This window comes from Pinus tabuliformis, chromosome 5_2, assembly GCF_031772625.1.
Source record: "Pinus tabuliformis cultivar Carrire ecotype Pingquan chromosome 5_2, CPIR1, whole genome shotgun sequence".
In the NCBI taxonomy this organism is placed as follows: Eukaryota; Viridiplantae; Streptophyta; class Pinopsida; order Pinales; family Pinaceae; genus Pinus; species Pinus tabuliformis.
The window spans coordinates 1,027,791,375-1,027,816,635 of NC_142306.1; positions in this window are offsets into that span (position 1 = coordinate 1,027,791,375).

Genomic DNA, 25,261 nt, shown 5'->3' on the forward strand with positions numbered 1-25,261 from the left:
GATCACCCATGATATAAAAAAATTTCAAGTCCTCCTTGCATCCTATTCTATGGATGAAAATGCATGAAATGAGTTCCAAAATGAAGGGAAGCAACATATCTCTTACCTGCAACAAGCGGCCTGGCGAATGGTGTCTGGGATTGATCATGCTCCTTGCCTAAAAATTGAGGTAAAATGAGGTAAAAATTCTCTCCCAATTATAAATTGGTGAAATGGTAAAAAATACTTACTTTTTTCCCCATTTATAAGGCTTAAATAATATTTTTACCAAATTAGGGCATATTTCCCTCATTTTTTAATATTTTTCCTCGAAATCAGTAATGTGTGTTTCCTTGTGTAGCAATAGGTCATTTATTCCTGGTGATGGTGATTTATATTGACTAATTCAATGATTTTTTATCACTTTTTTGGACTCTTCAAAACTAAACAAAAAAACAAACCCTTGGATTCATCTTTAAGCTCTTTTTTGACTCTCGAAAAATGGAAAGTTTGCCGAGTACTTTTAATTTCAAACTCGTTGAAGTGAATGAAATGATTTCTACTCAGTATAAGTTTAACCCTTTTCCAGACTGAGATAGACTATGGTACAAAAAAGGAATACCTTGGTCGAACATAGCTAAGAGATTCTCTTTGATATTCTTTTCTACCTTTTTGAGTTCAAGAGACAATTTATGAAAAGGGACCTTTGGAGTTTTATTTTTTGCTTCTTTTTCAAACTTTATAAACATGAAAAATATGTCAAGTTTCACTTTCGTCGGACTTGTAAAACATAAATTACATAAGACTTATCACCATGACGAGGTCGAGTTTCTACTTCTTAGGGCTCGTAAAACTTACCAAGATGGATTCATTCGAATGATGAACTTATATGGAAAGCATATGCTATCCCCTTCAAGCTTTTAATAAAAAATATATGGGCTACTCACCAGAAATGGTGGGGGAAAAGTGAAATTGATCATCTCTTGTATTTTGTAAAGGCAACATGTCTCTCTTGAACATAACACTCATCTATTGCTCGTGTCACATTTGGGACATCCTCAATTGGTCACTTGCCTTCCTGGGTTTGGGAAATCTATTTTTCCTCTCATCTGGTATACCACTTCATCATCATGACCTCTGATCCTATTTTGAGTCAAATGTTGCCAAACTCTAGACTCATGTCACTGATATGCTCAAGAGAAGCCTATATGCAGTTCTTTACCCTTCATACACTATTTCTCGTTTTTCCATAGTCTTGGATCGCACTTATCTACTCTACTACATTGTTTCATGTCAATGATGTGGGATTCATTATGGCCATCCTTCAATGAATCAATTGCTGTCAAATTGATCTCATTATATGGGAAGATGATCTAGAAACTCTCTTCCAATACCTTAGAGTTTGCATGCCTCAATGGAAAGTTCTTCATGTCCGATGACATGTTTATGTCATTGACCTTCGATCAAATGATTCCATGGGTGTTTGACTTCAGCTTCATTGTTACATTCGTGGATTGTGTTGATTATACCTTGAGAACCATTATCATTATTGGTGGTTTCTCTCATTCCTGTTGTTAGTGTCGGTATCTTCATTCCTCCATCAGTGATCAAAATTCTCTTGTTTCATTGCATTTTAGGTGTCTCATCTGATCAGCTGCATTCCATTAGGGTCATGGTTCATCTAATGGCAGTGGCATATTATCAATTTTCCCTCACGGTATTTACCTGTTAGCTTATTTTCACACATTCAGATCATTTACAGTCATTTTCTATCTTTATAATTGCAAAAGCCATTTTAGGGTTTTAGGTCTCATTAGGTCTAGGGTTTTTTCATCTAAGACTTGTAAAAGCTCAATAATGGTTAGCAGGCACATGAGGAGGTCAAATAAAGTCTCGGCAACAAAATTTTTAATAATCACATGCTCAGTGATTGATTTTTCCTCAAAACCCTATTTTGAGGAAAAACAGAGTTTTATTGTTTTATGTATAAAAAATTTTCCTGAGAATTATGATCATTAAAAAATTCATGATATAATGAATAATGGGAGAAAGATAAATAAAATTAAATACATCTTGTGAATCATTAACCTTCATGTCTGATTTAATTTTTTCTTCTCTAATAGTTAACTTATCAACATCCATTATATGCTCTTCTAATACATTTGAAGAAGAGACATTATTTAAAACAACATCATGTTCATAATCAAAAAAGGAAGGAAAAATAATATCATTAGATATATTAAGATGAGAAAATTCAAGAGATTTTTTCTGGTGGAATGTTTAGTATGGAGCCTGATTATCTTCTTCACTGTTTAGAGGTTTTTGTTCCAATTGTGTTCAATCCTTGTTCCTAACAAGGCAGAAATTTCGCTCGTATAATCACCATCAGAGGGGTCTGGGGGGGCAATGACGGCTTTTATGAGACACCCCCCCCCCCCCCACACCACCTACGGCTTTTATGAGACCACCCCCCCCCCCCCACCTTTTGTAGTGCTTTTGGAGAAAAAGTGTACCAAAAAACACCCCCTTAGTAGTGGATTGTTACCCACAAAGGATCACGGTCAAAATTGGTGTTGTTAGTGGACAGATTTAAATAAACACAACAATATAAATAATGGATACAATGCATACATAAACATAAACTTAAACAAAGAGGTGCATGAACATAACAATGCTAAAATGGAGCAAACACATCAATAATATATGGAAAAATCTCTCTTTATTGATTGTTGGTGGTAGAGGTTGAATACAATCAGAATACTAAAACACCTGAAGAGAATTCCTTGAGCTAGGGACTCAAAATTCCTCGGCAAGGATGTTTCTTTTCTCAATCTCTTCGCAAGTTTCTCCTCTCTCTCAAATAAATGTGAATACTCTTCAAAGGGTGGTTTACCCTTCACTCACTAAGATGTTGGGTTGCTTAGAAGAAATTTTTCCAACTTGCTAGTGCTATTCACTTCCTTGGTTTCAACAATGAAATGGTGGTTTTCTTACAAGCAATTTGGCCAGCATAACAATGTCTCTTCTTTTGGCTCTCCCATGGCCTGTTTATATAGATTTTTTTGAATCCCTCTTCCCTCTCTTGGTACATGTATGATAAAGAAACATGAGTAGGCCAAGGGGATTCCATTGAGGGTTGCACTTCTCCAAGGTGACTCTAATTCAGTTGTATTAAGCTGATCTCATATCAAGAAATCGACTCCAAGTGTGTAGAGTGGTCCTAGACTACTGAGTCACCTTTTCTACAATCATGTGGCTTCTTGAGGATATGTTGTGTATGTGCGTTTATTGAATAAATCTATGTGTGGACTTAATTGATTTCCTTTATAAAATTTGGACCTTAGCATAACCTTTGATTTTTGAATTTTTATAATGTATTTGGTTGGAAAAATGTCCACCTATGCATTCTGCTGTACAATTTTAATGTCTTCTAGAAGCAGGTGTACAATTTTCCGGTGTTAACAGTTTCCCCTTGATGTATGAGGGTAGGAGCAAATGTATAGCCAAAATACATCATTTTTCAATTCCTTTAGAGAGTCTGATTAACTTTTCAAGAGAGAGGATAGCTTGTTTCAGAGACGAGTAGAGAAAAATCCCTTGACTGATTATGAATGATACCCATGCTCTGGTGGAAAAAAATGCAATAATGGTGTGTTTATATGAGGCGAGAATGTCACATGCTTATTATGATGGCTAATTGGAACTGCTTACAATTGGACAATAACTAATTTGTGTCCTGTCAACGTTTTGGTTTTTGACATGCTGATAGTTGATGATGAACATTGTTGATGCCCTCAGGGGTGCTTTCTAGTCAAATATGTGAAATTTTATTTTCTAATGCATATCTTGGTGAAGCACTTTGTTGATGGGTGTTGTGGCATGCACGGATATTTGGTGGCAGGTACCTTCCCCACCTCATAATATAAGCACTTCTAAATGAGGTGCTTAGTGAAGCGGGGGTCTTCGACTATGTGAATGAGCTGCAACAATAACTAAGTACGACACCACCTTGACGTGAATGATTTGAGTTGATGTCAAATTTCAAGGAGACCGATGAAATCACTAGGAAATAATGGCTCCCAATGTTCCACCTGAGGATATCCCTATTAAGGGGTGTCATCCGCCCGAAATGGTGAGTCGGGAAATCAATGTGAGATATGAACAGATTGTAATAACTTAGGTCAAATAATCATGATAGTGAGGGCTATATATATTGGAGGATACAAATAGTCATTCTGAGGTCAGAGCTTGAGATGGAAACGACAGCGGTCAAAACATGCTTTCTAATGATCTTGGAGTTGGTAGGATTTCCAAGATGGGTGTAAGTGATTTTTTATGGACAGGGCAAATGGGGGTGATTTGTTGATGAGCTATGACCAAAGGTGATCAGAGACTGTAGCCGAGTGAGGGCCATGGATTGTAAAAATCAAATGTGGATGGGATATTTTTTTTTTTTTGAAAAAAAAAATTACAATTTCCAAAAGAATAGGGGTTGGTTTGGATGTATAGCCACAGAGACGGGTGCCCCATAATGATAGTAACCTGTGTGAAGGTGTAATGTATCTACTGAGGGTGGGGGCCCCATTGGTTGGTCTCTGTGTCAGGTGGGTGGGTGAAGTGGTACAAATGGGCTATGTGATGTGGATGAACGATAGGCCAAATGTAGGATGCGGAGGTGCATACGTTAACATTTGTGAGGGGGGCCAAGAAAAATGGGGTGAATGCATAAATGAATGTAGCATAATGAGGATAAAATTTTAGATATGTGTGTGAGATGGTTTCTGGGCCTAAGTGAGTGATCATGGCTCCTTTGTGTGAAGGAGGATCTACAATCATGACGAGAGCCATGGGGGGGGGGGCGGCTTTTCTATCGACCAACGTGAATCTTTATCATGTACAAGTTTGAGATGGTGATAAAGAGTTTTAGTGGGGATCCTACCATGTTGACTAGAGCATGATACCTGCTTTCTTTTTCCTTGTCAAGGTGTTGGTTGAAGCTAACCATGTGTGATATTCCTATAATGGATACAACCAAAACCCAGAGTGAAAGCATCATTCAAGACATATGTATGTAATTAATGTTATGGACTTAGAGATGGAAAACTACCTGACATGTGAGGTAGGCCTTTAAAATCAATATCCAGAATGGATGGTTTCATGATGAAAACGTTGTGGGACTAATCTTCACGTCTCCTTCGGTTTTCTCAATGGAGATCCTAGGCTTCTACAATGTTCCCCAAGATATGGAAAATAGGGTGATATATAGGGTTGTGGGGTCCAAATATCAATCATTTTCATTGTTGATATGTGGACATCAGAGAGCTTTCCTAGAGCATTTCTTGTTGTTGTAGTTAGCTTGTGCACCGGGGATTTGCACCATCAAAGACAAGTAAGAGCTTGAGCTAAAACCTTTGTGATTTTCAGCCTGCTAGATTAGGTAGGCCATACAGGGGTTCCTTGCATGGATTTTAGGGTCAATTTTGAGGACCACCCGAGCGAATCTGCTTGAACGCATGTTCTTTGCACATAACTAGAGTTATGCGTGAAGACCCCGCATGAAAAGGATACTCAGATGCACGTTGCGCGTGTCTGAGTAATGGATTTGTGTGATAAGCCCTTTCAGGGTTCATCAAAACTTTCCCAAGAGTTTTTGCATTGGACGCACACCTATATGGGATATAGGCATGTGTGCCATGTTTTGTTCTAAAGAAAAGGAGTGTGCACTATGCACCTGTTTAGGAAACAAGCATGCAGTTGGGGGGAAATCGGTCTTTTGCCCCCATTTCGATTTTTTTTTTAGGACATGAGGGGTTCTCCTTTCTGACTTGTGGCATCCATGGTGGAAGGATGATTTAGAGAGAGTGAGAATGGACTCCTCTCCAAAATGGTGCGATGCAAGATGTTGGTGTGAATAAGAAGCTAGTGCAGTGGGGGTTGCTAAAGTTTCTTCAGAACTCGTTGATGAGGTCGCAGGACAGATTTATGCGATATCTAGTTAGTTGTTGGGATGTGGATCGTTAGGTGATGGTTATTCTTCATACTGTTAAGTTATGGTATGTTCTATGCTTATAAAAATTTACTTCTTTTTCTTATTATATTCCACCGATTAGCAATCACATGTACATAAAGTAAAGTGCAGATAGAACATTAAACGATCGACAGAAAACAAGCCAAGACAAGAGACACAAGATGTGGTGGCTAGCTAGGGACAAACCCCACAATGTGTGGGGAAACCCTTTGATCAAATATTTTTTTATCTTCAATAATTTAGCATAGAGAAATAGTACAATAAATCTGATTCATATCAGCAGTAGCAAACCCTAGATCAGTAGCATCAGCATTAGCGGCTTCATTATCAAACTAGGGCAGACCATATCTCACAAACCGACAGTCGGATTGACTTCATTCCACCACCAAAAGTTTTGGCTTCCAGAGTAGGTTTAGATGAACCTACAGCGCAGTTCATATGAGGAGATATTCTAGGCCACGCAAATCAATCTTTACTTCTACAGTTGCAGCTTCAGTTTCAACAGTTTCCGACTTCAAACTAAGGAAGTCGATATCTTGCAAACCGTTCGTCGGATTGACTTCATTCCACCACCAAAAGTTTCGGCTTTCAAAGGAGGTTCAGATGAACCTACAGCGCAGTTCCAAAGAGGAGATCTTCTAGGCCAGATAAGTCAATCTTTACTTCTGCAGTTGCAGCTTCAGTTTCAGCAGTTTTCGGCTTCAAACTAAGGCAGTCGATATCTTGCAAACCGTTCGTCGGATTGACTTCATTCCACCACCAAAAGTTACGGCTTTCAAAGGAGGTTCAGATGAACCTACAGCGCAGTTCCAAAGAGGATATCTTCTAGGCCACGCAATTCAATCTTTACTTCTGCAGTTGCAGCTTCAAATTCAACAACTTCCGGCTTCACATGTGTGAGAGAGAGAGACCCATTTTAGCGCAGTAGAGAAGAGACTCATATCTGCGCAGTAGAGAGAGAGAGATGTGATGAGATGAGTGAGTCCAAATGAGTAAAATTCCTCTTATATTTATACACAATGTTGGTGGGTGAATAGATCCGACTGTTGGGCTTCTGAGCCTACATGAGTTGTAGGTCGGCTTGATAATAATTCCATAATCAAAATAAATTCATATCTCCATGAATACTTATCGGAATTGGATGATCTTTATATCAATCCTACACTGCTCGATGAGAGGAATCTAATAAAAATATTATTAGCCATGAATAAGATGACCCACATGAAGTTTTGCCCTGGTTGCCTATTTTAACACTCCCTCTCAACCATGGAGAACTTCATCTGCAATCTGTCTATCGGTCGTTACCATTCATCCATCAAATGCACTGCCTTGTACAGCCTGACCCTTGCCCTGCTCTGCTCTATTTTTCCAGTTCTGCTTTGTCTTGTTCTACCCTGCACTGATCTGTACTGTTTTGTTTTGTTCTGCTCTGCTCTTGCATTGTTCTGTTCTACTCTGCTTTTGTCTGAATTATGAAGAAGAAGAAATGATCGAGGATGTATCATACTGACTCAAAGTCAGTCTCAGAGTATGTACCACTGGTCCCAGACCAGTCTCAACCAACCCAAAGTCAGCGTCATAGTGAGTACAACTCCGATGGTCCCAGACCAATATCATCCTCCACTGACTCAAAGTCAGTCTCAGAGTATGTACCACTGATCCCAAACCAGTCTCAACCGACCCGAAGTCAGCGTCATAGTATGATACAACTCCTACCACTAGTCCCAGACCAGTATCATTGATCCCAGATCAATGGAGGTCATCCTAGCGTAGGGAGTATGGTAGTTACAACGATGCGTCCATCGGTACTACTATGGTCCCTAACTTCATTTCCCTGCTCATTGATCAGATGATAGGTACTTCCCATGAGTCCTAGACTGCATGGGTAGGATGCCTCGATAGGAGAACTAATCAATCCTATCCTCACAGGAGAACACATCAATCCTGCTACAATTTCCATGGAGAACACATCAATCCAGGCCTCATAGGAGAACACATCAATCCTGCTACAATTGCCATGGAGAACACATCAATCCAGGCCGCCATGGAGAACACATCAATCCAGGCCTCACAGGAGAACTAATCATCCTGCTACACAGGAGAGCGAATCATCCTGTTCCACAAGAGAGCGAATCATCTTGTCCCACAAGAGAGCGAATCATCTTGTTCCAGTGTGCACCACCAGGGGAGGGTGAGTCACCCTGTGGTCGTATGTTGCTCCAGTAATAACCGCAAGCCCTCAGAGCTCCCAGAGCTCAATGTATGCAACATGCAGGACCCTTGTACAAGGGTTTCTTACCGACTCCAAGTCGTTTGGGAAAATCACAGATTAGATCTTTCCTTGGGGCTTTGACAAGGTGTATCAACCTGTACATCATCTTAATGCGATGGAGCCTCCTTGCTCATCAACTTACCATATCCAAGATGATGTCTATCTGCTAGAGCAATCGACGAATACAGGATTCCTCAATAATCGAATCCCACCTCTGGTTGTTATAGAGAATCACAGTGGTATCCAATGTAAATCCAAACAGCTCTCTGAAGAGCTTTCGCAACCAAACTACCTCACACGAGGTTATGCTAGCAACAATATATCCTGCTTCGGCGGTGCTCAAAGCCACTGACTTATGCTTCCTGCTCATCCAGGATATCGAAGCAGATCCCAAGGTGAAACAGCACCCGGAAGTGCTCTTACGGTCCACCACACTGCCTGCCCAATCAACATCAGTATATCCAAGTAGTCTCACATCTCCGGCAGTGTATCTTAATCCATGAGGGATTGTGTCCTGAAGACATCTCAGAAGATTCCTGGCATCAATCCAGTGAGGCTCAACCAAATATGAACTCACAATGCTAACTGCAAAAAATATGTTCGGACGGAGGTTCACCAAGAACATCAATGCGAATGAGTTTATGAAACTCAGAGGCATTTCCCAAATTTGGTCCGACATCACTACCATATAACTTCTAAAATTTAAGATCCTCGAGGTAGTCACAGGCTTGCAGTCCATCATACCAAATCTTTCCAATATCTCGACCACATATTTCCCTTTAGATAGGAAAATTTCCCTTGGCTTCTGCCATATTTCAAGTCCTAGGAAGTAGTGCATCAGTCCTAGGTCTTTCATTTCAAATTTAGAGGCCAACTCCCTCTTACATTTGTGAATGAGAGGGTCTGCACCTGTTAGAAAGAGGTCATCCACATACAACACTAGTATGAGAGGCTTGTCATCTTCAACCTTAAAGTAAAGGTTAGGATCGGCTTCACTCCTAGTGAATCCCAGCTTCATCAAGTAGCTATCGATCCTCTCATACCATGCTCGAGGTGCTTGCTTCAGCCCATAGAGAGCTTTCTTAAACCTGCATACATGAGATTTTCGATCATAAATATAAAATCCTTTGGGTTGCTCCATGTAGACCTCTTCTTTGATCGAGCCATGCAAGAACAAAGTCTTGACATCCATCTGATGTAGGTTCCATCCTTGTGAAGCGGCAAGGGCTATGATCGAGCGGATGGTCGTATATCTGGCAACAGGTGCAAATATCTCATCATAGTCTATACCTTCCTTTTGGGAGAAACCTCGAGCAACAAAACGAGCCTTATACTTTTCCATGCTTCCATCTGCTGCATGCTTTATCTTGTAAAGCCATTTGGAAGTAACAACAGTCTTGTCCTGGGGTCTGGGAATTACTTCTCAAACATCATTCTTTATGATAGACTCATATTCTTCGGTCATAGCATCCTTCCATACTTGATGCTTGACGGCATCTGAGAATGACGAAGGCTCATTTTGTATGATCGTGCTCATGATGGTCAGGTATCCTTGATACCTATTAAGTTTCTTATTTTGACAGAAGGTTCCTCAGGGTGCAGCATGTCCTTCAGCATCATCAAGTAACCCCTTAAGCCATGAAGGCCTCTTCCTAGAAGAGGAAGGCTCATATGGAGGAGGATCAATCAGATCCATGGGTTCTTCTACATCAGGCATTGATTCATCATCCTTTTCTTTCGGTTCCCTGGTGTCGGCTTCTTGAGAGCTCCTCAAAGTCAGAAGATTGATCACCTTGCTGGGAGCCATATCTTTGTCAAAGGTGACATCATGACTAATTATGACTTCCCTTTGACCAGCTACATATATTCTATAGCCTTTAGTATTTTCACCATAGCCCACGAAAATTCCCTTCTTTCCAGATGCCCCCAATTTATTTCTTTTCTCTTTCGGCACATGAAAGTATACAGGGCTTCCAAAAATTTTAAAATGAGAAACATCAGGTTTCTTACCGGTGAATTTTTCTTCAGGAGTCTTGGAACCCAATGCTTGATGAGGGCATCAATTTTGTACATATATGACGGTGATTGTAGTTTCAGCCCATAGAAACATCAGAAGTCTTTGATCATGTAGCATGGCCCAGACAGCTTCCATCATCGTGCGGTTCTTCCTTCCCACCACACCATTCTGCTCAGGAGTATGTGGTGTATTAGTCTCCCTCTTAATGCCAACCTCAGGTATGCCTGAGTGAACCAATTGTAATATATCAGAGGTCTTGCTTTGGCTTGAGGCGAATGGTCCCCTTTTGAGCTTTCCTTCAGCACATCCTGGACATACACCTTCATTCTCTATTCAGAATTCGGGCATCCCTATCACCATTTGTCTTACACCGAGTATAGCTTTATAATGAAGGTGGGCAAACCTTCGATGCCAAAGTTCGGACTGAAGAGATGTGTCATAAGACATGACACCTAGGCAGACTTCCATCGACCTGATATAATGAATCAACACTAAATCCAAGAGTAAAGGCATCTTTAACATTATTTTTCCATCTACATACCTTGCCATCGCTGAAGGTTACCTTGTAGCCTTTGTCTTGCGTTCCCGAGATGGACACTAGGTTCTTTTTGAGGTCAGGTGCATTTAATACATCCTGGAATTTCTGGCCTTCTTGAATGCTTGTCCTCTTCCTTGATTCCCAGCTCTCCTCTTACCTTTGTTGTTGAATTTGTCATTCCTTTGATTGCCATCAGAGGGATTTTTATCATCGTCCTAGAGTGATTCCTTTCTATCAGGGCACTCCCTTGCATAGTGACTTGCTTTATCGCAAATGTAACATCGTCATTTTCTTCTAGCCTTAGGTCCAGCCTTTCCTTTTGATTTAGTCCCGGAATTATTTCTTCTCTTTGCATGAAAAGAAAAGGCAGCAGGATGACCTTTAGGCATGGGCATTTCTTACACTTCTTCCCTTGTTTCTTCTTGAATGCATGTAGCCATTAATTCCTCGAAACCAGGAATTACATTATAGTTCAGAAGAGTAGTCCTGAACACATACCATTCAGATGGTAATCCTTCAAGAGTTGTGAGTGCCATTTCTCTGTCAGTAATAGTTTCCCCAATAGATAGGAGATCGTTCTTGATCTCAGTGATTCTTAAGAAGTATGCTTGCATACTTTCATCTTTACCCTTCTTGATTTCCCTCAGCTTATTTCTAAAAAACAAAACTTGATTTGCATCATTAACTTTAAATAAACTCACCAGTCTGTCGTAGATTTCCTTGGAGGTGTCTAGATCAGAGATGTAGGCCACCAAGTGCTTGTCGATAGAGTCCCAGATGATCTTCTTTGTTTTGACTTCTCCATTTTTCCATGTGTTCCAGGCAGCAGCAGATGCATTTGATGAAGGCTCAACAATATTGCCTCTTACATGGTCCAACACTCCTTGATCCTCAAGGGTTAGATCGATAGACATCTTTCATCCATGATAGTCAGCTTTCTCACGGAGCTTGTCTTCGGCAGGAAAGAGTGTTGAGGACCCCATAGTTCTTTTAGGATAGCCTTGCCAATCTTCTCTTCAATGATTGCTCTTGCTCTTGCTCGGGCTTTGTCTTCACCTCAGCTCTGATACCATATTAAGTTATGGTATGTTATATGCTTATAACAGTTTACTTATTTTTCTTATTATATTCCACCGATTAGCAATCACATGTACATAAAGTAAAGTGCAGATAGAACATTAAACGATTGACAGAAAACAAGCCAAGACAAGAGACACAAGATGTGGCGGCTAGCCAGGGACAAACCCCACAATGTGTGGGGAAACCCTTTGATCAAATCTTCTTTTATCTTCAATAATTCAGCAGAGAGAAATAGTACAATAAATCTAATTCATATCAGTAGTAGCAAACCCTAGATCAGTAGCATCAGCATTAGCAGCTTCATTATCAAACTAGGGCAGACCATATCTCACAAACCGACAGTCGGATTGACTTCATTCCAACACCAAAAGTTTTGGCTTCCAGAGGAGGTTCAGATGAACCTACAACGCATTTTAGATGAGGAGATCTTCTAGGCCACGCAAGTCAATCTTTACTTCTGCAGTTGCAGCTTCAGTTTCAGCAGTTTCCAGCTTCAAACTAGGGAAGTCGATATCTTGCAAACCGTTTGTCGGATTGACTTCATTCCACCACCAAAAGTTGCGGCTTTCAAAGGAGGTTCAGATGAACCTACAGCACAGTTCCAAAGAGGAGATCTTCTAGGCCACGCAAGTCAATCTTTACTTCTGCAGTTGTAGCTTCAATTTCAACAGTTTCCGGCTTCAAACTAGGGCAGTCGATATCTTGCAAACTGTTCGTCGGATTGACTTCATTCCACCACCAAAAGTTGCGGCTTTCAAAGGAGGTTCAGATGAACCTATAGCGCAGTTCCAAAGAGGAGATATTCTAGGCCACGCAAGTCAATCTTTACTTCTGCAGTTGCAGCTTCAAATTCAACAGCTTCCGGCTTCACATGTGTGAGAGAGAGAGACCCATTTCAGCGCAGTAGAGAAGAGACTCATATCTGCGGAGTAGAGAGAGAGAGATGTGATGAGATGAGTGACTCCAAATGAGGAAAAGTTCTCTTATATTTATACACAACGTTGGTGGGTGAATAGATACAAATGTTGGGCTTCTGAGCCTACATGAGTTGTAGGTCGGCTTGATAATAATTCCATAATCAAAATAAATTCATATCTCCATGAATACTTATCGGAATTGGATGATATTTATATCAATCCTACACCTCTCAACGAGAGGAATCTAATAAAAATATTATTAGCCATGAATAAGATTACCCACATGAATTTTTGCCCTGGTTTCCAATTTTAACACATACATACCTCCCTATCCTGGTGGAGGTTGACATTTACTTTGTTACCCATGGGGGGATACTAGCATGAGAGTTTGGGCTGATGGGAATTGTGTTCCAGACCCTATTTCATATGGCTGTGTGAGGATCGCAGCAGTGGAGGATCTAGCCGAATGAGAAGCACTGGCTATGATTGTTAGACTTGTGGGGTTGACATCCCCCAACCAGTGCTCGAGGTTGCATATTTCATTTTTGCAGCGACTTTAGGTGGGGGCATTCTTTAACTAGGCCCGACTAGTGCAGAAAGGGATGGTGTTGCAACTTACCTAGGTTCATCCATTTTTGCTGAAGAGTTTTGGTTATGGGAGTGTGCTTTGCAACATATTTGATGACAGGGTGGTTATGCTACACCCTGTTCTTGTAGTACCAGCAAGGCCTCCTCGGGAGCCTCACATGCGTCGTTGGGGGCGGGCAGTGCCGCAGGAGGGAAGAGGAGAGGTGGGTTAGTAGTAGACCAATGTGGTACACCATTGGTTCAAGTCCAATCCCCTGCTAATATTGGACTACCCGTTGTTGTTGGGAAAAGTATCCAATACGGAATGACCCTATCCCACTCTAAGGGTGATAGTACCTCAGCAACAATCAAAGCAAAGCTATTCGAGATTACTTCTTTATGAGATGTAAGAGAGGGGAGAAAGAGATCCACTAACCGATGTCTTCCGCTAATGATTGATCCAATCTTCTCTCTTTGCCGCTTGCTCCCAGTTCCTTGCTCTTTCACTGGCCCAGCTACACCAAGATCCTGCAAAATGGCAAGAGAGGGAAACTACAAGAAGCATACATTCATAATTGATTCAAGGATTAGAATAAATCAAATACACAAGTATAACAACACATCATTGAGACACATGTATATAGAAGAACCTCAAATGCTTTATTAATGGAAGAAGTAAAGTTCAGGAAGTGATACAACCATAAGAGGCCCAATCCCGCATCACCTCCCAGCAGAAAGAAATCTCCTCTTCACCTCCTTCAAAGAAAATCACCCAATAGTTCTATACTCAAAACAACAGCACTTCCTTACATTCACAAGATTCCAGCCTCCCTAGACCTCATGAGAGAGCTCTATATATAGGAGTTTTGGAGAAAGGATGAGTCAGCTTGAGCTTGGCATGAAGCTGACTAGTGTCCTCTCCCACTTCAGTTATTCTTCAGTTCTTGAGTCCACTTGGAGGTTCTTGCTTCCACTTGGAGATCTAGACCCTCTTACTCATCACCAGTCGAGTTCCCTGATCCAAGTGTCATTTTGGAAGCTTCTTGGGCATTGACACCTTGAGGAATGACTGTGCCACTTGTCCAAACTCGCCCAGCACAGGTAGCCTTCTTTTCAGTTGACATTCAGCGCAGGTACACAGTGGAGCAGTTGACATTCAGCGCAGATGCTCAGTGGAGCAGTTGACATGATCCAGAATTAGCTTGTTTTTGAGTGTTTTCAGGTGGAGAACTGATATTCAGTGCTGTGGTTTGCTGACCTTGTTCCTCTAGGGGTAGGAACAACATGTTTAGGGGCTTTGGATCAGTCAGATTATTGACATTTCATGCTTCATGCTGTAAGGCACAAAAATGTCTATAACAGTTGCCCCCTAAAGTATGAGGTCATTTATCGGGTGAAATGCTTTATCAGGAGGATCCGAAGTTCATTCAATCGCCGAGAGGTGACCTGTAATAAAATAAAATACAATACATTATTTTTCATTCTGCTTTCATGATCTAGCTGAGGCGGGCATTCCCATGCTCAGCTTTATAAATTCATTTTGGTACATAGAACAGACGATCGTCTGATGGTAGACTGATAATTCTCTGCTGAAATTATCATCCTTTGAGTAGGATGATCATCTTCCGCAATGATGTACATGTCAAATGTCTTTATATTTCCTGAATATATATCGCAGCCCGGATGGATGAAACTAGATCCGGGGTCTTCAAACTCGTTTGATCTTCACTCTAAGTACAAGTCGATCCATGCGAGAATTGCGCTGAAGTAGAACATGGAAAGACATCGCTTGATTACCGGTCAATAATGTAAACCGTTAACAAGCGCGAGAGGAATCACCGATAATGATAATGACCCTCAAGGTACTGCAGTACAATTCACGTGGTGTGAATAAAGGACTTGGCGTCGAACACCACGCAAAATCTTCTGGTCGAAGGTCATTGATGTATACCCGTCGCCGGAAGTGAGAAACTTTCCATTGAGGTATGCAAGCTTCAAAGTACTGAGGGGGGTGTTCCTAGATTAACTTCTTGGATAATGAGCTGAAGTCGACAAGAAGCGATCCGTCATAGGAGGGCCTTAATGAATCCCACATCAGTGACACGGAACGGAGCTAATGATTTTAGTGGAGGTGAAAACAATCTGTGACATATGATTCAGGGTGGCGATCATGGGTGGATGAAGGACAATGTATGGCAGTGGATGGGACACGGTTGACTCTTTCTGAACAACATCTCTTGAACATATAACGACACTGATGCGATGGATCGGTAGCATTACCCCAAATACGGATGGTTTGGCGAGACCATGGTGATGAGACCGGTGAATGAAACAACCCAACCCGATGTGACACGGAGGAAAAGTGTCATGTTCAAGAGCGACTTGCTACCATTAAAGCTTTGAGGTTCTCCCAATTTTTCCCCAGTCATTTCTGACCAGTACCTCTTTATTTTTGTCAAGCTTGAGGAGGATAACATATGCTTGTTCTATAACCTGCCCTTCGGGCAAGCCCATCGCTATGTTTTAACGAGCCTAGCGATAGGGAAACTCGTTCTCGTCTAAAGACAAGTTTGTCGCTATTTAATCATTTTAACGAGTCTAACGACAAGGAAAACTCGGTCCTTTTCATTTTTAGAGAGTCTGAAAAGGTACAGAAAGTTAACTCCAAAATTCCCTTTTCATCATCTAATCCCTTAAGTCCGAAAAAGTATAAAACAATACAGAAGGGATGAGTTTTCGATAACTTTAACGAGCCGAATAAAACAAGCGCTCGATCTTTTTGTGCAATAATCCCTCGGGTCCAAAAAGATTAAAATCTAGAGGAGGGATAGCTCTTCCGGTCCTTTTAACGAGCTGGAAGGCCAAAACTCGGCAAACTTTTCATATTTTATGAGTCAGATGAAAAGAGCTCAAAGAAGACTCGTCTTTTGAGGAACGAGTGATAAACTGGGATAGCAACTGATTCCAGGTACAGGTTGGAATTTTCAATCACGACAGTGTCACAAGGATGGCTAGGTGAAATCACTCTTCGCAGTTGTTCCTCAAAATGGGTAAACAATCATATGGAGGTGAACGATCGGCCAAATGGAATGGAGATGGCAGGTGAAAAACACGACCAAGGCTTTTTATGGCTAATAAATTTACGATCACAATGGTTATTTACCGGGATAGGTTCATTTTTTATTTAATGAGCTTGAATGCGCCAAAACACTGCTCAATCTTATGTTTATTTTTTAACGAGCATGAACTATGTACTAAAATTGCTCAGATCTCGCTTTTCTATTTTTTAATGAGCATAAATTCCGCGGTAAAACTGCTCGAATATACCAGTCATAAGATAAGAATGTCTCCTGTAAGATCCCATTTTTTACAGAGCTCGCGCCTTACATAAGCTATGCTCCCTCTCATCCTTTCTTTATGCAAGTTCAGAAATGGCTAATCCCAAAAACAGATAAATAACCGCTCTTAGCTTGCACTCCAAAAGGTTTGCATGCCCCTAGGTATAAAGTACAATTTCAAGACTGCCCCTACTTATCCGTTAAAACATTTGTTTTAAAGGGTGAGGCTTGCCTCTTTCTGGTTACCCAAATATTGTTTTGTTAACTTCTTCAAATGAAAACATTTCCTCGGCACTGTCTACCGAAGTAGACAATGGTGAATGAACTTTGTCAAACAAGTAACCTTGACAAAAGAATCCTATTCTAGAACAACCCCTCTTCCATCCACGGACGGGGTACGGACTAGTCATATTCTCTCACGGAAATTCTACCTTATACCCAGGGTTTCCTCTGCCCGAAGCAGATCAAGATGCATGCCCCCTGGGTTCCAGTCCCATCTTTCCAAATCACTCGCACTCATCAGGAAGGAGGACTGGGGGTGGAGACATTTCTTGATTGAATAGACCATTGAGGGTTGGTATATGACTATTTGCAATGCGTGATCCCGGAAATGAAAGTTGGTCTACGAGCTTGACCATTCTTCCTTCATGTGGAAAACACATTACTCTAAAGAGTGAGGAGACTATAGCTCCCATGCAATATATATAGTCTCGTCCAAGGAGTAGGTTATAATCCAAGGGTCCTTGAACGACCATCACGTTCATTTGAACGGTCTTCCCTTTCAATGTAACAGGTACATTGGGGAGGATCCCTAATGGTCGACTGGTTCCTTTATCAAAACCCGAGAGATTTCTTATCTCAGGCAAAAGCGCCGGGGAACCTAGTGCTTTCCAAGCAATAGAGGAAAGGATACTTACAGATGCCCCCTCATCAATGATAGTTCCAGCCATTACCATTCTGTAGATTTGGACTATGATTCTGAATGGTATACTGGCTGGCAACCGGGGTCTACCTAGTTGATTCCAATCAAAGGATACAACCAGGTTGCTTGGTGGTGGGACCGAATACACGGCCGGATATGACCCTAACGATGTTCCTTCCTGCGATAAAGGAATGGGCGCATTGCCCTGACGCTCATCAGAGTCTGTGTTGATGAAAAGAATCTGGATGGTGTCATCCTTATTCTCTTCAGTGAGGGTGTCATTTGAGGATGAAACCTCTGAAGGAAGAACCGGGTCAACTCCCGTTTCGACCTTTGGACTTTCGTTCGGTCTGGATTCAGTAGGTTCATTTTCAATGACTGACGCTTCAGCTGACCACTTGAGTGGGCCAGCCGTATTCTCAACCAACGAAGGACTTGGCACGAGTTTTTTGTATCCAGGAGGAAGTCTCAACGGTGAAACCGGACGATCTTCCAAAACTCTCTTCGCTTCGTCTAAGAAGGGACAATGGTGGATGGCGTGATCGCCTTCACACAGTCTGCAGGGGGATCTTGCTCCCCCTCTTTGTCTTGAACCTTCACTTTCGCTGGTTGACGGTAAGCATTCAACATGACTATCAGAGGTTGATGCTCCCGAATTGTGCAACCGAGGGGACCAGTCCCTTAGTATCCGGGGAATACAGGGACAATCTCTATGGAAGTGGTCTCCTCTACATATGACACATGGCGATTTAGGCCCGGTCTGTGCTGTGTGTGGATTTTTGTCAGATGTCTTTTGCTTGCCCCCAGTCGCCTTAGGCTCCTTCTTCTTCTTCTCTTTCTTCTTCTTCTCCTTCTTCTCCATGGGAGCTTGGATTTTGCTGGCTCTACCTTGCGAAGATGAAGGATTGGAGGAAGAGTTATAGGAAGTAGAAGGCTGGTGGGCAGCTCTAGACTGATCTGACTGTTGACTCGACTGTTCAGGAACCATGGTGTTCTGAACTACATTGGTTGAGAATAGCCAAATAGGCAGGCCAATTGTCAGTTCTGGAAGCGACAATGTGGCCATGTGGGGCGCACCAACTTCTCCCCAAGAGGAGAAAGGACTAGGATTTTCATCATGTGGAATTCCTTGGTTGGGGCGTTCCATGTTCTCGACCTACAGATCAACGCAGGAATAGGAGGTGATTATGTTCCATTTAAAATAAATTTTATAACGACGCTTTAGACACAACTTGCTTTTTCACTTTTTAAGAGTCGAGAAAAAGCTAAAGATGACTCTAGTCTCCTTCGATGTTTTAACGAGCCTGAAGTGACAAATGCTCGGATGGACTTTTTCAGTTATAGAGTTTGAAAAAGGCCAAAAGAAACTACTCTGGAGTTCTAGGCAGAGGGTGTGCCAAACTTTTCGCAAAACCACAGAATACGTTTTACGGTACGAGTGGTCGATCTTCGTGAATGCTGTGTTCACTGCATTGTGATCAGTAGGGCGGCCGACACGGTTTCCTATGGATAAAGGCTTTGTTCCTATAGGGGTCTCCCAATATATACGCGACGGTACGTGGGATCACAAGTCCGTATTGATACTTATCGCTTCACCGTGGAGGAATCACCCAACCACTCGACGTTAAGATATCACGTTTAACGATGCCGGAACACGTCTCTAGCTTAGACCTCTATGTGTTTGCGTTATGTTTCAATGCGTTGTTATGTAAATTCAATTTATTTTAAGGTTGATCTTGTTTAGCAGTTTGCCTTTATGGATCACCACGAGATGTATAGTAACACTCCTAAATGCAGTCTAAGATGATAAGCAAGCTTTTCAATCTTTCAACTTTGAAAATGTTAACTACTGAGGGAAAAGAAAGACATCATCTTTTCACACAGATCATAGAGCACACACTAATGCGCTTTTTCCTAAATCAACATGCAAACTGTCAAAATGCACATGCACAATGCAGGTATTTATTTTCTCTTTCTTAATGTTGATGTAATACAAAAAGAAAGCTGTTGTATAATTTCGAATTCAATTTCAAGTGAAAGCAAACAAGCTTGTCCAAAACCAAAAGACACCTTAATATTTACTTGTTTCGACACTAGAAATATATAAATTCAAACCATATGACGAAAGCAAAAGCTCAATCAGCTATGAACAACAAACAAACTAACTCTTAAGATCAAAGCGACACTTATCACAGGTCTAGATTTAAGAGGTCACAGCAAGACTAGTTCACTTTTCGTTATGGGAAACTGCAAATGATATAAGAAATACACAAAGAACAAATACAGTTTCTTTATACAACCGAGGCGGAATAGTGGCAAGGAAAGTTGGTTTCAGATAGGTACATTGACTGATAACAGGCTGCAAAAACAAGGGTGAAAATAGGGCAATAAACAGGAGGGAACCCCAGTAGCACTAGGCAAAACTGGTTCAGCGCAGGTAGTACACTGGCAGTTTGACCTTCAGCGCAGGTAGCCCCTTCGGGAACTGCGCTGAAATGCAGACTGCCTTCACAGTGCCTGCAATGAAGAGATAAACTTTCGTTTTTCTCAGTTTCCGGGTCACAGATTGCTCAAAAATTCACAGTTTTTGGCCAAATCAGAAGCTATCAATCAAGTACACACTAAGGGATGAAAAGGAGGATGAAAATCTATCACTAAGAGCTGTTCAGAGTCCTTGTGGATCAGCTCTTCAAATCATAAACTTGCCCAGAAACTAAGCTAGAGTAGCTGCCTTCTACTTTGCATTTGAAAGATTCAAATGCAGTTCGATTCGGTATTCCCTGTGTTTATGAAACGAATAGCAAAAAACACAAACAACCAACAAGATACGATCCCCAGTGGAGTCGCCAATTTGTTGTTGGGAAAAGTATCCAATACGGAATGACCCTATCCCACTCTAAGGGTGATAGTACCTCAGCAACAATCAAAGCAAAGCTATTCGAGATTACTTCTTTATGAGATGTAAGAGAGGGGAGAAAGAGATCCACTAACCGATGTCTTCCACTAATGATTGATCCAATCTTCTCTCTTTGCCGCTTGCTCCTAGTTCCTTGCTCTTTCACTGGCCCAGCTACACCAAGATCCTGCAAAATGGCAAGAGAGGGAAACTACAAGAAGCATACATTCATAATTGATTCAGGGATTAGAATAAATCAAATACACAAGTATAACAGCACATCATTGAGACACATGTATATAGAAGAACCTCAAATGCTTTATTAATGGAAGAAGTAAAGTTCAGGAAGTGATACAACCATAAGAGGCCCAATCCAGCATCACCTCCCAGCAGAAAGAAATCTCCTCTTCACCTCCTTCAAAGCAAATCACCCAATAGTTATATACTCAAACCAACAGCACTTCCTTACATTCACAAGATTCCAGCCTCCCTAGACCTCATGAGAGAGCTCTATATATAGGAGTTTTGGAGAAAGGATGAGTCAGCTTGAGCTTGGCATGAAGCTGACTAGTGTCCTCTCCCACTTCAGTTATTCTTCAGTTCTTGAGTCCACTTGGAGGTTCTTGCTTCCACTTGGAGATCTAGACCCTCTTACTCATCACCAGTCGAATTCCCTGATCCAAGTGTCATTTTGGAAGCTTCCTGGGCATTGACACCTTGAGGAATGACTGTGCCACTTGTCCAAACTCGCCCAGCGCAGGTAGCCTTCTTTGCAGTTGACATTCAGTGCAGGTACACAGTGGAGCAGTTGACATTCAACGCAGATGCTCAGTGGAGCAGTTGACATGATCCAGAATTAGCTTGTTTTTGAGTGTTTTCAGGTGGAGAACTGATATTCAGTGCTGTGGTTTGCTGACCTTGTTCCTCTAGGGGTAGGAACAACATGTTTAGGGACTTTGGATCCCTCAGATTATTGACATTTCATGCTTCATGCTGTAAGGCACAAAAATGTCTATAACACCCGTATCATGGGGTTGACTTCCTGGGAGATTCGGAGATGGGGATCCTTCTAGGTGTTGCCTGGGGGCAATCAAGTATATGTTTGCTAATTTTGAATTTGTATACATATGTGTTTTTTAATTTATTTATGATTTATGATGATATTGAGACTATGCTTTGTTTACTTGTAGATGCAGGGTCGCGAATATGCCCACTTTCCTTTTTGGTTGGCCATGACCCAAGGAATATGGGAGTTTCAGGGGACGTGCCTATTCCTGAGAGACCCTGGTTACCGAGGCCACCATTTCTCCTCAGGATGGTTTTGAGTGACTGGCACAACAGCCTTGGCTGTAGATTGGTGGGCCCTCTAGAGAGGGGACTATGGTTACAGAGAGACTAGTCGCATAAGCTGAGGAGGCTAAGGTGTGACGAGATGCTATAGATGTGGAGTTACAGTGGTACCATGACTCGTGGAGACAAGTGGAGACCTTGATCGAAGGCCTGCCATTTGAGGGATGGGCTCACCTTCCAGACGTTGTGGTTGAGAATACGATGTCCCAAGAGTGAGAGAATCGGACAACTTTGCGCCATATTACTATGGAGGCAGCTATAGTTGGTCCCATCTTGGCTCTTGATGCACAAATGGTGCCACCAGGTGCTTAGTGAGACTATTTATGTACCTTTGTTTTGGGTCGAGATGATGTATGCACCAGGGCAAGCACCCATTTATGAAGATGCTCCCCTGTATTTTTTAATGACTTATCCTTCCTGGTCGTGGACCAGATATTTTTGTACTCATATATATGTTTTGACGTATATACGAGGCTATTTTGGCTCTCATGATGTGATATATGCATCCATACTTCTTGGTGTATTTTTGTGTTTGTGTTTCTAGATGCATCTTGTGTTGATGTTTTTATATATCTTAATGGTTATTTATGTGTGATAAATGCCAGTCTAGGATTTGATTAGCAATGCAATCATCTATATGATTTGTATCTCTAGGTATATGTGTAAATGTGATTTGATCAAAATTTCTAGCTAACCTTTGTGCATTAAAATACTTGTGAAAAAAACATGGATCGCGGACTTGGAACGTCTTATTTAATTGGGATACTATGAGCTGGGAATCAAGGAATACATGTAGGTGATGGATACCTAGGTGGTGGGCATTGGCCAAGAGGCCTATGACGGAATCATATTCTTCTTGATTATTGGTGGATGTCCCAATACATAACCCATTGAAGAGACGAGGTGCTCGATCAGGAGAGTATATGGCCCATGCTGCAACAACGAGATTTTGCGACCATCGAGATGTACCATTAGTAAATCTGTGGTGATGAGTTGGCGATAGATCTGTCTGTTTACATGAGATGATAGAGATATTTTTAGAATACCTTTATGATGAGGTGATCATCATAAACAATAAGTCATTGTACATACATGCTTACTCTAACATTTTATGGGTGAAATTTTTTGAGGTAGAGACCGTTGACGGGTTTCTTTAGGAAAGTCTTGTTGGGCTCTAATAATATGTATGCCCCCTTATGGAGACAATTTTTGATGATGTATGGGCCCTTCGAAGGGGTTTCAAACTTCCGTTTTTCCATGCAGATGGTTTCTCTGAACTAGTTCGGCAATAACCGCATAGATTGTATGAGAGGGAGTGATACTCACAGCATGGGATGATAATGCCTCTTTGTCATTGTGTGACAAGATATCTTGTGGAGGTATCCATCTCTAGAGCAAGGTCTGGTTATTGTGAGATAGGATATCTTGTGGAGGTATCCATCTCTGGGACGAGGTCTTGTTATGGCGAGATAGGATATCTGGTGGAGATATCCATCTTTGGGTTGCGGTTTCATTATGACATGGTTTGTTTGTGTGTGTTGGTTTTAGTGTTTCTCTTGCTACACAGAACCATGTAAGGTATTGATAGTTCCTTATGTGATTGAATTGAGATCATATGTGACAATAACACCAAGTAATTTTTTCTTGGTTTCAGAGGTGGTTATAGGGGATGTGGGCTGCTAAGTGGAATATATCATTGAATCTACTTAGTTCGTGACATTTATTGATCAAATGATTGGGTTTGTCACATAATGTGCATGTAATGGGAAAATTGCTTTGCTAGGTGGTTTTTATTGCTTTTGGCCTGGTCTATCCTCGTGATGGCAATGGGAGGTGAAATGGCGGGGGCCTAGCCATATTTTCTCCGCGAACACACATAGGACATCTAGGGGTCCTTCTTCGTTAGGTGGGGGGATGGGTTCTGTGGATTCCATATATGAGTCTAGTAGATATGGATTTGCCTTTACGAAGTTATGTATGGAATTTGTTGTTTTTTGGAATTGAGGAAGGTGAGGACACCTCCTTTTGTGATGGTTCTCTTCGCATATAGTGCATACATGGTATTGATGCCTAGACCTCTTTCTTTGGTCCTCTAGGGTGTTGGGGCAGACTTGGTAGCGTGTCCATAATTCTGGGCACCAGTCTACTGAATGGGTAGGGTCATCACATATAGCATATGGAAAATTAGAGGGGTGAAAATATGGCTTGTTTCGCCTTTGTGTGTTGTAGGCAAGTGCGGAGCTGGATGATGCCTCTTCTTGTATGTAGAAGATGTTTTGGCATTTATCGTTCTTTGGGGGCACGGTTGGTGCTATGGGATCATTTTTGTTGGTTTGGGTGAGACCTTTTAGTTTCTTTTGGAGTTCAAGGATATTCAGACAGTGATGAATGTAGTGTCCATATTTATCACATATGGTGCATGCATGGTTGGTGCATACTTCCTTGTTACGTAAGGGTACGACTTTTGCTCATTTTGGTGGAGTTGGGGTTACCGATGTGTTGGAGGAATTCATGATAATTTTTAATTCATCTATTTTGTGGCATATATGAGTTGGATGTCTGAATTCCTCACATAACTCACAAGGTTGCACGAGTTTGGAGGAGTTGGAATTTTCTCTTTTTTACCATTTTGTTTCACTTTTTAGGTGGCTCCAATTGTGGTAGGTGCCAGATGGTTTTGAGTAGGGGTGTTCCTCTGAAGTGGAGGTATAGGGAAGCTCCCTTCCTGCATGTGTCATGAATCAGATGACATAGTCATGGGGATTAGGTACCAAACTGGTATTGCGAGAGTCATATTTGGTAATGTGAGGGTTGCAGTAGGGGTATTCCTCTGAAGTGGAGGCACAGGGAAGCTCCCTTAATGCATGTGTCATGAATCAGATGACATAGTCATGGGGATTAGGTACCAAACTGGTATTGCGAGAGTCATATTTGGTAATGTGAGGGTTGCCATGGTTTGGTGTGAGATGAACCCAGGTGGGGGGCATAAGAAAGGGGTTTGCATAATTACAGGATGTAAGGACCTGACTTCTTTAGTTGGAGGTGTTTAGGTTTCTCGAACTGATTCCAGTGTTTAGGCGGTGTTTGATGAAGTCATCATGCAAACTGGTGCTCTGGTATTTGGGACAAGCTCTTGGGAATGTTCGTAGGAGGTTTGATGGCTTAAATTGTGTTGGGTCCCTATAATACTAGTGATTACCCCATTACTATTGTAGTTGTACCCCTTATTCATATTTTTGTGCCCCTATTGTCCCCATATTGTTATTACTGTGCCCCATAGAATCCCTCTATTGTTATTTTTGTGGCTTTATATTATTATTGTTAGGTCGGTTGGGTTATATTGTGACTCCTTAGACT